This window comes from Schistocerca serialis, chromosome 1, assembly GCF_023864345.2.
Source record: "Schistocerca serialis cubense isolate TAMUIC-IGC-003099 chromosome 1, iqSchSeri2.2, whole genome shotgun sequence".
In the NCBI taxonomy this organism is placed as follows: Eukaryota; Metazoa; Arthropoda; class Insecta; order Orthoptera; family Acrididae; genus Schistocerca; species Schistocerca serialis.
The window spans coordinates 855342777-855358610 of NC_064638.1; the positions used below are offsets into that span (position 1 = coordinate 855342777).

Below are 15834 nucleotides of genomic sequence, written 5' to 3' on the forward strand. Positions count from 1 at the left end.
TACTGGCATCTTTACAGAAATGATTATCGAAACTAACGTTTTATTGAATTGCTGCTGTCTTCGCCCCCAAGACCGTTCTGATACAGCTCCCCACGCTAGTCTGCCCTGTGCAAGACTCTTCATCCCTTCCAAAGGAGTACATCCTACATTGATCTAAATCTCTTTACAGTAGTCATGCCTTGACCTCCCTCTACAGTTCTCACCCTACACAGCCCTCTCCATTATCAAACTGACAGCCTCAGGATGTTTCTTATATGTCAGTCACTTGTTTCAAGTAAAGTTGTGCCATTTTTACCTCCAATTCGATTTAGTTCCTCCAATTCATTATCCGATCTACCCATCCAAGCTTCAAAAATCTTCTGTAGCTATTTCAAAAGCTTCTTGTCTCCAGTGTTTATCGTCCACGTTTCACTACTGTGCACGGTTACGCTCTAGGCAAATACCTTCAGAAAGTACTTCATAACATTTGCAGTTCGATACAGCTCTCAAAAACTTTCGCCAGAGTCGACTTTCAAGTTTTTCGAACATCTTTAATACCCAAAAGCTGGCATGTAAAGACAAGTATCGCGGGCCGCAAACCTCATTCTGTGACAATTTACGGGCCGAGAAGAGAAGAACCAAAAATTAGTTCACATCTTTTGTTTCACAAATATTCGCTTTATTTAATAAAAGCATAGTTGCAACAATATATTCTCAAAAGAATTAAGTTCTACAAGCCCCCCCCCCCTTTTCTCCTTTCTGGCAAGAAATGAAAGATAAGAAAAAAAATTACATGAACGAACGGTAAGGGGAGGGACGGCATCAGAACTATGTTATGCACATCCCTGCCCAAATGTATAGTCGATCTTCTACGAAGTGTAAAATACATAAAGACGGAAAAAACTAATTTGTAATATTTTTAAAATTTAAACAATCTTTATCAACAATCTTTTATAAAAGATCGATAATTAACCATTTAAATTTTTACAATGATAGCGTTTTTTGTGCGATATGTAATTAGAAATAAAATGTGAATTTTCCATAAAAATGACAAATAGATATGTTTTTATTAGCGTACATTTAACCAATTTTATATTTAAGTGACGTAGGTACTCGAATTGAATGAAAAAAATCGAAAAAAATAATGACCGGAACGAGACTCGAACCAGCGACCCAGCAATTACCAGTCTCGAGCGCTGCCAGTTTTTTCCATCTTTATGTACTTTTCGTTTTATGGAAATGCTTTTTGAACGTGCACGTTTGTTTAAAAATTCCCAGGCCCCTTATGACAGCCAAATAATCTACCACAGAGCCACACTGGCTGTCGAAAAATCGTTCTTACTGTGGATTATTTAATAAGCTCGAATAACTTCAAAGACGATTTTCTCGATAATTATTGAGAGCTGCATCGAACTCCTTTGGCATACTGATATTTGAGTTCTGATCTCGTGTACCAAAAAATTGAAAAAACTGCAAAATTCCGATTGCCGTGTGATCTTGTTAACTCTTCTATATCCGCCATCCGTATCACAATTACTATCTGGGAATGCCTACCTGCTATCCAATTAGACTATATTGTATCGTGTGATCTTATGAAACCACAAATGAGTCTGCACGTTTCATATAAGATAGTGTGTACTGGTTTAGTAGGACACGACCGATACGAAAAACTTTGCTGCTGAATAACATAACACCAACGCAGGATTTCTGAGTGTCTGACTCCGAGGTTTGCTGAAACTTGGTATTTGGTAAGTCAGACTTCTGTATAAACTATAGAAGTTATTTTGTTTACTTCAGGATAAGCCATATTCGCAAAGTAAACTTCTTCTCAAATAATATACATCTCATCAAAAATTAGTAAGGACCTCAGGAATTACATCAGAGATGAGTGAAAGTTCTGTGATAACAATAGTGTATAAGACACAAGAAAAAGCAGACGACTGAAACCTAAATCGGGACGAGAATTCGAATTCATCACCATACACATTAAAATCCGATGAATTAAACCCCGCTCGACCTCGTCCGGTAGAGAAACTTACTACAATAATGAATATTTTTTGTATTCGTTGTTCCGTTATATTCGCGCAGGTTTTCGAGGGTGGAATCATATACAGTAATTTTTTTATGAGCATGCGACCTCATTTTTGCTATTAACAGCGAATTGAAAATAACTTAAACACTTCAATCACCGTAGCGCATGAATTCTTTCCCATTTCTGACATCCATGCATCGTATGCCGTGTCATGCGATAACTCGAGGGATAGGTCCCCCCCCCCCCCCCCCCCCCCCAGTAGTACATTCCAAGTGTTCACCATCGCCTGCAACAGATGTCCAAACGTCAGATTTCATTACACAATACGATGCATCACATAATTTTACCAATTTTTTGTTTTCGTATCACTGTTCCTAAGACCATACAGTCACTGTATGAAGAAAATTCAGGCAATGCATCATTTCAAAGCGCAGTGAACCTGGAGACAGACATTCCAGTTGCGTGTGTTAGTAAGAACGAGGTACTCGAGGTACCGCACAGTGTACTGTTACACGTTCGGGGACACCGAACAGAGTTCCCTGAAGCTTTTAAAGAGAGCTGGTGAGTGACTCTCGTCTCTGATGACAGGAAGCAGACGTCTTCTGCCGGCCGCAGAACAATCGTGAGGTCGCTGACTCGTCTAACGAGCAGGTCCGTACCCTTGAGAAACAGGCCGAGGAAACATCGGCGCATTACAGTCAGTTCAGGCGCTATAAAAACGGAACCGCTGCAATCAAACACGCAGCACCTCAACTATTATTTTGCAGCTCATTTCATGCCAGCGAGACATGTGATTCCCATTTCAACGCAGCAAATGATAGTCCTAGAGACCATTATCCTCTAAGCAAGAAAAAGTGTGCAATTTACACGTAACATTGATGCGAAGTATGGATACACGAAAGAGTACAAATTGTATCCTGAGAAAATAACGAAGTAAGAATATTGGTGTGGTTCGCAGCAGAGGAACATCCCGTGGTTGTGTTCGTAGAGTTGTACACGTTTCATAGGTAAGCAAAGTCTTTACCGTTGCAGTGAATGTCCTAGACATGCGCTCAAACGGCAGTGAACGGTAACGAAGGAGCCACAAGCTCAAATCAGCCAAACGACACTCCAAAGACCATCGAGTGACAGAAGAACGATAGTCCACCACAAAAAAAGAGTGAGAAACATGGTGAACAGTGTGTGGATGGCGAAAACACAAAGATGTGAATATAGAACAGTGATAAAAGTCGTAGTGCAACCTCCATATCAGATGTGAGGAAACGCAAATCAGCAAATCGTAAGTAATTACATTTTTACAAAAAATCGCGAAGTGCTCTGTTTGATAATCTATAACTAACAAAACTGTATCGTTATAGATCCCACTGATGATGCCTTAGAAAAGGAGAAGGCGAAACGCTCATGGGATTGATAAAATAATGAGCAGCAGGAAAAGGCAGTTTGATTCGCAAAACAAGTATTTATATGCTTGCTGCGGAGGATGGCCACACAAACAAACTTGTTAATACTAATTTGACTTCTCTTTTTTAAGTACCTAGAACGTACTCAACTAACTAAAACAAAATCTTTAGGAAGCTTGGCTTACCCAGTCTGCCAGCGACATGTTTTGGTTTAACTATTCACATATATATGCAAAATATTTGACACGTACGTTACGTAACACTTATCCAACATACAAAATTAACTTTAATAGTATTTCTAGTGATCCAGTATGTGTTGAGAATTTGCGTCCAACTGGATTACATGTATTGCATTAAAAGGTCAATATTTCCCCTCGACTCTTTGTTCAATGGTATTGGTAGCAGAACGGAATTTTTCTTCCCGACAAGTAAAATACTGGAATAATCAATCGTCGTAGATAGGGGTCAGCAAATACACATAACATCGCGAATGCAATGTTAGAGTTTTCGTACCAAGCGAATGTCATTCGCATGGGAATTGGAATTCTACGTTGACAAGTGTCCATGTATTACTGAAATGGCGAACTGAAAATTGTGTTTTTCTTTTCAAGTAAAGGAACCAGGCCGTAAAGAAATAAAACATTACTTTTCCGAAAGGAAAACAAACCACGCTTAGCTTTTGCGCAACTTTTTGGCAGGGAGAAGCGACATTTCATAGCGGTATCTATCAAATTCTCTCTTGATACAAGTTCACGTAAATATCCCATTGTTCAGCACAATATAATATTTATGTTTCTTTGTTCTCGTGGCCGTGTTTAATACAGCGTGTTATCGTGTTTCGTGTTTGCAGATGAAAGTTACAGCGTTTGTTGAGCGTAAAAATGCTTTTGATAATCATACCGGGCCATTTCCTGCCTATTTCATGTTCGTTACGCTGAACGCCTAACCAGCAGGTGTCCACAGCCGCAACGCACGTAACAGAATCGTTACCACGCAACAAATTAACTGCCTTTATACATTTAAAAAGAGAAAAAGAAAACACGCGATGGTATTTGGTATCTTCTACATTCTGCAGAAAATACGGGTTCCATGAAGGCAGCATAAGCTGGAGATCGATTTCAAAATAGAATTCTTCGAGAGAAAATAAAAATTAAAGACTGAATTAACTGCTATGCATAAAACCAGTCGGGCATAGCTTTTAAATTATGCCAAAGGAATATCCCATAACTGTTTTGGCTTCGACACAGTAAGTGCGGGTGTACAATTGTCAAAAAGTAAACACTTCAACTGTCATCTTACGTGCAAATGGTGCTTGCAGGCCTTCAATTAGGTGTATACAACATGATCATGAAAACTTAAGTTCGAAATCGCAATCAGAAATTTCGAGTTTAACATCACGTTATATTCTTAGATACCTAATGGAGGGCATTTAAACGGAAGGTGACAGTAGCTATGTTCGTGTATTCTTACGCTCATCATACAGCGAAAACGGGCACAAAAAATTGTATCTGTGTATGGACCGATGTAGATCCTGCGCGAAAACGGTAAATTATTTTATGCCAATTACAATCACTAAATCTTTGCAAACCATGGAATATTTTAAACAGTGTATGCAATGGATGCATGGAGGGCTGCATCAAACCAGTCTCAGGACTGAAGACCACAACAACAACAACAACAATGCAATGGATATTTAAACTGTAAAATTCCGTCGATGACTGAAGTCTGAGGCATGCCAAATGCGTTTTATAAATTTTCTGTAGGAAACCAAAACACATGTTGCAAAAAGAACGGTAGAAACTGTACCAGAATAGAAGGCCTCCCTTTATCTCTCGCACTCTCCCTCCATTTTCCTTAACCAAAGTGCATTAGTTTATATAAACTTACATATTTAGTCAAGTGTATACACGTTGTTACTGTGTACCTCGAAATTAAATAGTTTTGTCGGTCTGACGGAAATAATTTGTGAATTTATTTTAGTCTACATCTTCAGCTCTCTGGCAATGAAAAAAGTTGCAGATGCACTGGGTACGTTAAGAAGCACAGAACTTGGGTATCTTGACAGGCGGTCACCGGTTATTTGTTTATCTTGAGTGGAAGGAATCGGGCGTTCATAGGCCCTGTTTCTGTTCTGCTTCTGAGTTGCCGTAATTGTTCGCCTATATCATAAATTCGTATAAACATGTAATGAGGACCTTAGCACGAATGCATGAGCAGACTCTGAAATATTTCAAAGGAGTTTACCACAAACAGTGCTGATCCTTTGTGTTACAGAAGGCGAGACCTCAATAATATCGCTGTTGTTGTAGCGGTCCAACCATGATCTTGTTGCAGGAAAGGAACCAACCACAGAGAATTAGCTGAAATTATCCGTCATTTAGGAATTACGAGAAGTTTTTGTCTGTGTATTTCACGTTTACATAGTGCCAGGAAAGTTAGAATGAACACCAATAATACGAACTTATTATGTATACTTTTAAGAGGAAGTAGGATAACTGTACTTCCACAGCAGCAATTTTGTTAATAGCCACCGTTTAGCTGATCCCCGTGATAACGATCAGACTCCTGCCGCTTAACGCTTCAAGAGAGAGGTATATTATTCAGGTATGTGGAAGTCTCTGTTGCACAAAAATGTTCAGATGTGTATGACTTCCTAAGGGACCAAACAGCTGAGGTCATCGGTCCCTAGACTTACACACTACTCACACTAACTTAACGCTAAGGACAACACTCACACCCATGCCCGATGGAGGACTCGAACCTCTGGCGGGAGGAGCCTCTGTTGTACAAATCACGCCACGTGTGACATGATCGGTACGCACTAATGTCACCCTGTAATCTTTTCCGTTCAGCGAGAACTGTGCGAGAAACTGTTCACGGGCTTTATTATGAACTTAGTGATCCACTAGTCAAGACATATTTTATACACTGAAACTTAGAACCATATCCATACGAATAATTCCTCGCATAGTTCATTACATATCGTATTTGCACGAGATATTATTTCGAAAGGCATCAGCCATGTTCTACTGGCCGAGGAAGTATATGAAAGGGAAACGATTTTTGATGGCGATAATAGCTCCTGTAGTCCTAAACGTAAAACCATTTGTAGCTGGCACACTTACCTTCCTAGCGCTTAAAAAAAAAAGAATGGTGCTTGATTTCGCATAAAGGGATACAGAAAATATTTGTTGAAGTTTTGATTTTTCGGTAAAAGCTAAGTTCCGTGGCCAGTATGACCAGGAAAGGAAACATTTTACCGATGACAGAAGCTCGTATCTCGAAGGAAGAAAATGCATACCACCCACATTTTCAAGTTTTGTATTTCGTTGGCCGGCCGTGGTGACCAAGCGGTTAAAGGCGCTACAGTCTGGAACCGCGCGGCCGCTACGGTCGCAGGTTCGAATCCTGCCTCGGGCATGGATGTGTGTGATGTCCTTAGGTTAGTTAGGTTTAAGTAGTTCTAAGTTCTAGGGACTGATGACCTTAGAAGTTAAGTCCCATAGTGCTCAGAGCCATTTGAACCATTTTTCTTTTTTTTTTTTTTTTTTTTTGTATTTCGTTGAAGGATCCGCAGTGTTAAATTTATGGGGTTGCTTCAATATCGTATATGGTTCACGCCTCGAATGGAGAAAAACTCGCGTCATTCATCTTCGGATTAGTCACAAGAAGACAAACATTAGCGCTAGAGGCTATTTTAGCCCTCTCGGCGCTGGCAGGAAACGACGGACGCATTGCATATCGGGCGTACACAGAGCTGACAAACTCCCATTTATTTTCGATTTGTAGAATAGAACTGCAGCAAGGCCCCTAGGGTAACACAGAGAAAGTGGCTTCCAGAACTGTCAACAACAGCGGACGTCTAATCCCTCGCCACGAAAATCCACTCTCCCAGGCGAGATGGCCGTTCAGCGAAGAAACAATGTGGAAATTACCGAATTACGGCTTAATCTACATGCTAATGAAGTGGTGTTACAAAGTAATTAATTTTTTGTCAGCAATTAAAAATAGTATTTTAATGAATTTTAATGTGGTGGGGAGCAGGCGCACGACGGGAAGTAGAAAACCGATAATTAAGAGAAACCAAGGATTGCCCGTCACACTCCCCAACTTCAGTCAAGCGCTGGCAGGCGATGTAGCATATCTGCCAAGTCATGTGGTGTTGAACCGAAATGCCGTGGCTCCGAAGGGTGAACTGCACAACAGGATCCCTCAAATAGTCAATGAGCACTGCTACGACACAACATTTCATTCCTGTCGTACATGCTTGCAAGATTAAGAGAATTTTGGGATTAACTGCTTTGTCATCTGCATCCACATTAACCTTCGTAAACGGTTTTACAACTTGTGAAAAGACCACTCTGTGCTGTTAATGGTCAATTACTTTCCTATTACGTTCTCTAAAGAAGCGAAGGACAGTGCCTGTATGCCTCATGTCTTAACATGTCTTAAATTGTTCTCATCATCCTTAAGAGAAATGAGTTATGGAAACAATGGATCGTTTTACTGGTTCTTTAAGTACAGCATATGCAACAATCTTTCTGCAGAGTACACTTATTTTCTCCAACGATTTCCATATAAATATCTTGCTGATCCCTTCACTGACTAATTACAACTCTAGCAGCATGAATCCGAATTCCTCCGACGGCTCAATCCGGCAAGGATCCCAGACACACTAAATTGCTCAGGCGTCTTGTATGGCTCTCCTTTCTACATACGCCTACTTTACCCAGAATTCTTTAAGTAAACGATGGTCTTCAGTTCCCTCTCCTACAATTAATACTACGTGTTCGTTCCACTATATATCAGTTCGTCACGTTACGCCTAATATTTAGTCCATGTACCTGCATACGAGGCCTTGTCAATGTTTTCTTCGAATCTTATCGGCTTGTTTTCCCTTTCTGCTTACGGAAATTATCCACTTTTTATCTGCATTTAAGATAAGCTGCAAACCACGTGGAGCTCTGAAGTTGAAGTTGCCTTTTGTTACTCAACGGTTATACTTTTCTTCATGTGAACAATATGTGACTGTCCCTCACATAATCATAGAAATCGTTTATATACATACTTGACAAAACAAGTGAAATACCTACAAGACATGGTCAGATGTCAGTGAGACTTCGTACACGTGCACATAATCGGCGACAGTGCAAATGACTGAAGTCTAAATTCTGTGTGACGGGTAGAACGACCTCCAGAGTGCATTACTTTTGTTGGTGTTTCCTATCGTTATCGGGTCCAGTAAGGTGTTAAGGGACGACAACAGCGTCAGTTGTTGAGTGATTACTGGAGGGCGCGTAGATGACATGTACTAGTTTGAGGCAGCGTTATCAGCACCTGATAGAGTTTGAGACGGGCCTCATAGTGGGTCGTCATTTGGCCAACTGGTCGACTCGAACAGTATCCAGATTTTTGGGGCATTCGGATGTGACAGTGGCCCGAATGCATGGAAACGTGACGTCAGCCATCCTCGTCAAGGTTTCGGCTGACCACTTCCTACCACCAGAAGGGAGGATAGCCATGTTTTGCACCAGTCAAGTCGTAGCTCTTCACGTCTCCGCCTGTCACCCGATAACATGTAATGGAATGCCTGCAACATTTTGTATCATCCCTCACCACTGGTCAGAGACTACGGGCAGTTGGACTAGGCTAAAAATGGCTCTGAGCACTATGGGACTTAACATCTATGGTCATCAGTCCCCTAGAACTTAGAACTACTTAAACCTAACTAACCTAAGGACATCACACAACACCCAGCCATCACGAGGCAGAGAAAATCCCTGACCCCGCCGGGAATCGAACCCGGGAACCCGGGCGTGGGAAGCGAGAACGCTACCGCACGACCACGAGATGCGGGCAGTTGGACTAGGAAACTACCGCCCCGTGCGTAGTATACCGTTAAGACCACAACACCAACGGCTGAGTTTGGATTTGTACCGTGCCAGGGAAGCAAAGACTGCCGATGAATGGCGTCGCATTGTACTCAGCGATGAATCGCGGTTCTGCACTATCCGGGGTAGCCATCTCGGTGAGTATGGCGACGACATGGGGATAGGTCTCATTTTTCCAGTGTTCTTTAGAGGCAGATTGGTGTTACTCCTGGCGTCATGGAGTAACGACTCATCTGGTGAGACTTCAGGTCATAACTGGCAGTGAGGCAACTCTGACACCACGGCGGGACGTCGCGGAAATCCTGCGTCCTCACATACTACCTCTCATGCAACAGTATTGTGACGCCATTTTTCAACAACTCAATTCTCGTCCACACATGGCACGTGTCACTGAACTGTCTGCGTGGGTACTCCCATGGCCAGCAGATCACTCACCGATAGAATATGTACGCAGTTGTGGGCTAGGTTGCTTCAGGACAGGATACGGCGCCTTCTTGGCACTCTTCCAAATCGAACCAGTGCATGCATCGAGGCGAGATGGAGTGCAACGTCAAACTGATAAGTGGACTCATACTGCCAAGTTCTTTGTAAATTTGACTTAATTTTGTAGTCACTGCATAACACCAAATATCTTCTCAAGTTGTGAAGTTTTATTTCGTTTCCTTCTCCCCTTCTGGGTTCTTCATCTTCTTGTCAGATGGTGTAATTATTTTGATATCATGAGTAGTTCTATCAAATGTTCATCTTTGGGGTACTTCCTGTGTTACAGTGTCCTCTCACGAATACTTGCTCTTCATAATAAAGCACTGGATTCTTTCGGTATAACATTCTTGTGTCGACCTCTCTTCCACTTGGGTATACCACCAGTTCGTAGTCTGTGTTTCATAGAGCCGAAGAGTTTCACAAGAAGCACAATTTAAAGAATGAAAATCTCCTTACCTGAAAGTAGGGAACCAGTTTTCACTCTGTATGTGTACAAGCATAATGTGGTTTAAAACTTATTAAAAGAGAAGGATTTAGATGTCAGAGATTTCTTGCAAAATATGTGACTTATAAAAAATGGGGAACGATTGTTGTGGACAACAGAGGAACGCTGAGACGAGGAAAATAAATCTGACACGAATATCTTGTCTTCTGAGACATTAGGTCCCATATAACGAGAGACCTGTCCCATACAGGATGTATCTGGATATTTAAATTCTCCATAACGCAAGCATAACAGACTCGCAAAATCTAAGACCAGTTTCTTAACCAGCACGAAAATTCCTTTACGCTGAGATACTTTACACATCAATTCTCAGCCGTTTTAGATGTTGTAAAAATTTCATTTATTTTACTTTGCTAAGATACCTGACAGGTTTGTGTAAATATTAGTAAGCTCAAGTATAGTTGCTACTACATTCATATACTTTCAGCCAAATTTAATGCAAAGGGAAAACTCTTCTAAGTTAACACTAATATAAATTAAAATAGCGCTAGTCTTCTGGCAGCTTAGTTTCATCATTTAGTATATAATTCTATTCTGCGTTTGTGACCTCATATCCCTTCAATTCATGGGGAGAGGGATGCCTTAAAATAGATTTTAGAGAGACGTCAAACAGCGCTTAAGAGTGAATTGATATTGTGGTAGGTTATCTGGACATGCATCATTTTTTACAAGGCCGTGCTGAAAAATTCGGATGCATTACTGTTCAACACGCCTCGTATTTCTGTGGGTGCCATCCAAATGTAGATTGACAATAAAATGTTCAAATGTGTGTGAAATCTTATGGGACTTAACTGCTACGGTCATCAGTCCCTACGCTTACACACTACTTAACCTAAGGACAAACACACACACCCATGACCGAGGGAGGACTGGAACCTCCGCCGGGACCAGCCGACAGTCCATAACTGCAACGCCCTAGACCGCTCGGCTAATCCCGCGCGGCTAGATTGACAATAGTACACGTCGTATGTCAGCTGTTACTGTGAAAGTCTTTTGTGAGTTGTTTACATAATAAATATTGTACGATGGATACATGTTTTGACTCGTTAGTATTTACATGCCACGTAGGTAGAAAAAGCTAACAGCACAAGAACTTGGGAACCAGAAACTTGGAATTGACTGTAGCAGTTAAAATTCAACACATGACAGTGATGAAATCCACAATTTGGATTTGTAGCACAATTATATGGGGACGCTTTTGATGGACACCAAACATACGAAACGCCACAAGAACTATACCTGAACTAAGGCAAACGGACTGCAAAACATGGCTTCGGCCCCCCTCCCCCCTCTTTTTTTGTCCCTTCCGCTACTGATCCGCTATCCACCTTAGATACAGTAGCCTGCGTGATTCTGCGCTTTCGCATGCATGTCAGTGTGTCTTATTTTGCCATCGTCTTTTTTACGCTGCACGTGCTTGACGAGTAGGAATACAATCTTCGAATGTTCTATTAGGTTGGGTTTACGAAATCTCACGAAATTGGAAGTTTCCCCCTCCAACACTCGCAGTTAGTGATGTGGATGTGTTAAGAACCTTTTGTGATTTTTCTCTCTCTGTTCAGCCACCCCTATCTGCTAAGACCGCCGAAAAGATCAAAATTTTATTAGCTTCTCTTTTCAATGAGTAATTAAGCTTCTCAATAAACTCCCGTACAATAGTATTACTGATTCTGGTTTTCTGCACAGTATTACGATACTTTCGTCAGTTTCTATACAAGCGATGGCATAAGATGTGCTCTTAGAACTGAACTCACAGTATCTTGTCGTCAAAGTCGTGGGAAACTGGAATTGTTGAGAGAACATCAAAAATCAACTTTTGTCTTTGCATCTGTGAGATTTATCTCGTCCTTTATTACTGCTCCACTTCTACAATTTTTCAGGTCTATTCGTGTAAAAAATATGCGGCTGACCGAAGTTTCAACGAAATGTGACACATACTACGTACTTACATTGCTTCCTAAGACTTAAGTTGGAAATGAATAAGCATCGTCCTTGGATAACGACAGTAAATATTAAACGGTTGAAATAGTTTTCCAAAGAAAAGGTACTGTACATTTTTTCCTTGTGACTGAGCAGAGATTTCCATGGGACTCGATTTGGGAATTGCGTTAAGACGAAGATTGTAAGTGCGGAGGCATGACTAAGAAACATATCTGCTGGAAGGTCCAAGTAGGGAAGACCACACTACACCTTTAAATTTTTAGAGGAAGAGGCGAGGATGCTAATCCTGTTGCTTTACGGATGCTTCTAGCAGGATGCGAGAATAACAGCCTCGGACGTCACCCGACAAGCTGCGAGCCGCTCCCTCAAAGCCAGCTTTTTATTTTTCGGCCCTGCACAAGGCGTCTGTAGGTTGGCCCGGACCAAAGGACAGATCTATTTTTCAGCCGGTTGCGGTGGGCTGCAATATGAAATTTTGACGTTACAGAGGGGGTCCCCCCTTTTCGGTTTTTTGCCTCCGTCGCTTTGATCTTCCAGGTCGGAGAACTGCGCAAAGAATGCAAACGTCTGCCAAGTGAAGTGTTGTTGATGGCGGGACATTTTCCGCAGAACAAAAAGAGCAGTGGGTAACAGTTGAGTGGAGCGCGGTTTGGGCTGGCGAGCTGAGGTACCACTGCCAATAATTGATTAGCGCCCAGAGCACGCACCACGGGCGACGCAACCTGCCGACTGTTGACGCTGTCACACCATGTGGAAAGCCAATATGGGAAACAAACTGTTTACTGGCGTTTATGCGTTTCACGGGCTCAGTTAGCTGAATCGCTGTGGCGTGTTTTCTTTCGCGGTGCTCTATTTGAGGAGCGGTCCCGCGTGCGTGTAACTCAATGTGCACACTTGCAGCGGAATACACTCCGTTCGGTGAACATCCTATCAAACGTCCCATTACGTACGTGCGAGGACGTCTCGTATCTGGGGCGAGTATACGAAAACAACGGACAACATCACAGTGCTTGTCATAACTGTGCAGCAAAGGAGCTTAATAGCTAAGTATTTCGTATCACCAATCCATGTGCCGAAATTCATGAAATGATTAAATCAACTGTATACTCATTTATTATAAAATCTGAGCATTAGATCTGTTTGCAAATAAGTAATGGAAATTTGACATGAATAAAACTGTTTACAAAGCTCACCTTAATAGTCGCAAATTTTAAACGCGTAGGCGGTTTTGTACTGTCTTTCAGTTTGATTGATCTGTTTGGCTAGCCTCAGATTAGTAACTGGTTAGTTCGATACTTTATATCGGGTTAGTTCTACGACTCTGCCTAGCACTTTTTATGGGTTTCATATTTGCTGGCATATACTGAACGCGAAACAAGAGAAGTTTCACTATGGTTCTAGTATAGGTTCGCCATAACTGGTTGCAAGAATCCGCTCTCCAATGCGGCCACGCTCAGTGACGCCAGCAATGTAACCTTTGAAGCGATCGCAGCTTTACTTACTGCTTTACATGCAATTAAATATGATGATCGACGCATTATTGCTTGGGACGGATCATAGAAATTTACGTCTAGCGGCACTGCTTCACTGTATGCTTTAGGAAATTTTTATTTTGAAAGTGTTATCACAAGCCCACCTTGCAGGGACTGTGCTTTCGCAGATTTCTACAAGGATGTAAAATTCGTATTACATCTATTAGAGGACTATCGTACGCAAAGATTAGTTGTAAAATTCGTATTACATCTATTAGAGGACTATCATACACAAAAATTAGTTGTATGACGGTACAGTGACAATACAAATGGGTTTTTGTAATCCGGTTTATTAAAAGCAGTGTACAAATTTTTCACTCTGGCGTGTACTGAAAAATAAATTTCGTACGTATTCACACTATGAGAAGCCACATCAGTTAAATATTAAGCTTGGCGAATGAGATATAGTGGAGGTATGACAAACATGTACGCCAGAAGACAGAAGAGATGTAGCATTCCGTTTTGCTAGAGCGCAGATCCCCGTCGAATATGATGTTACATAGAAGTGGAACGACCGTAGTATTATCAAAGAAACTGTATTGGCGCTCGCCTTGTGCCTTGAGTTTAACCTGTGGAGTAAACTGCTACCGAAAATAACACAAATCAGTTAAAAAAAGGAAGTGAATAGCCCCGAAGACAATCTTAATTCTGGCGAAGTAAAGATTCCACTCAGACATTACTCCTTTAAGGAATGAAGTCTGTTATGTTATCTGGTGTAGCTTAATCCACGATTACTTTATTATTATTCTAACGTTATTCACTGCAGTCTACTGTTGTATTTATCTTCACGGTGATAAACTGTTTCATTCATATTCTGAACATCTTCAGATCCACTGCACACTGCTCTGCAAAACTCAAGAACGAAATAGATAGTGACGATGTACAAACACATTCTGAAGACGAACTCTGGGCACGTGCAGCGGATGATGACGCAATTGATAAGGTCACTGAGAACTACTGGAAAAGTTTTTACGTCCAAACCTCAGTAGAAACAATACGAGAATCATTTGAAAAGATTTTTTCTCCACAAATGATTAACGTCATAATAAAGCATACCAGTGCAGAAGCATTGAGACAGAATTTACCCAGAACACAGACTTGAATTCATGTCATGTATAGGATTACTTATTATTATGAGGAAGGAGAGCAATATTAAGTCACCTATTCCCGATTCATGGTCCAATATTTCAGGAAGGTTTGTTTATACTGCTATTATGAGTAAAACTATATTCCGTCAGCTCACTAAAATAATAAGATGTGATGACAGAAGGATGTGAAACGAGCGCAGGGAACATGACAAGTTTGTTGCAGTCCGAGAAGTATTTGATAAAATGAATGAATTACTATCGAGATATTATTCTGCTGGGATGCACACTGCTACCGATAAAATGTAGTCGTTGTTCCGTGGCAAGTGCCCCTTCGATGTGTTCATGAAGGAGAAACCTGGAACGTACGGTATACTTATACGAATGCTCAATGACTCTAAAGCCAGATACTCGTATGTATGTTCCCAGCGTGGAGGTGTATGCAGGAAATAAAAATGGTAGTCCACAACAATTAAAATCAGCTGCAGCTGTAGTGAAACGCCTGATTGTTCCTATACATAATTCAGGACGCAACGTCACCACATACAGATATTACAGTTGTGCTGATTTTGCCGAAGATTTGTGGAGGAATCACAAGCTAATTCTCGTGGGGAGAATACAAGCTAACAGGAAGCATATATCTCAAGAACTGAAAGACATCTCAAGAATCCCCCCCCCCCCCCCCCGGAACTGCGCGTTATGAAAATTATGTTGGTACTGTAAGGGTTGAGAACCACATGAACCGCCATACCGTAGCAGCTTTTTCGGTATATGGTCTAAGTCTCATCGAGCAATGTTACTTGGCAGTGACACATCACACGAACATTACTTCCGTCCTTAAGTTTTCCACACGAGTGTATTTGCAGGACAAGCTGTCTTTGTTATGTGCTGTGCACAGCCTCCATAAGTCACAAATGCCAGTAATGACCTGTAAAGAAATTTAGCCACATTTCAAAGCTGTTTTATAATAATTATACCAGCTGAAT

The 15834-nt window shown here is 41.3% G+C and overlaps 1 protein-coding gene across 5 annotated transcripts in view; it reads right to left on the reverse strand.

The window, feature by feature from the left end:
- Positions 1-15834, reverse strand: part of LOC126485413 (TOX high mobility group box family member 3-like) — a 489322-nt gene that overhangs the window by 116961 nt on the left and 356527 nt on the right. The gene's annotated exons all lie outside the window — the stretch shown is intronic.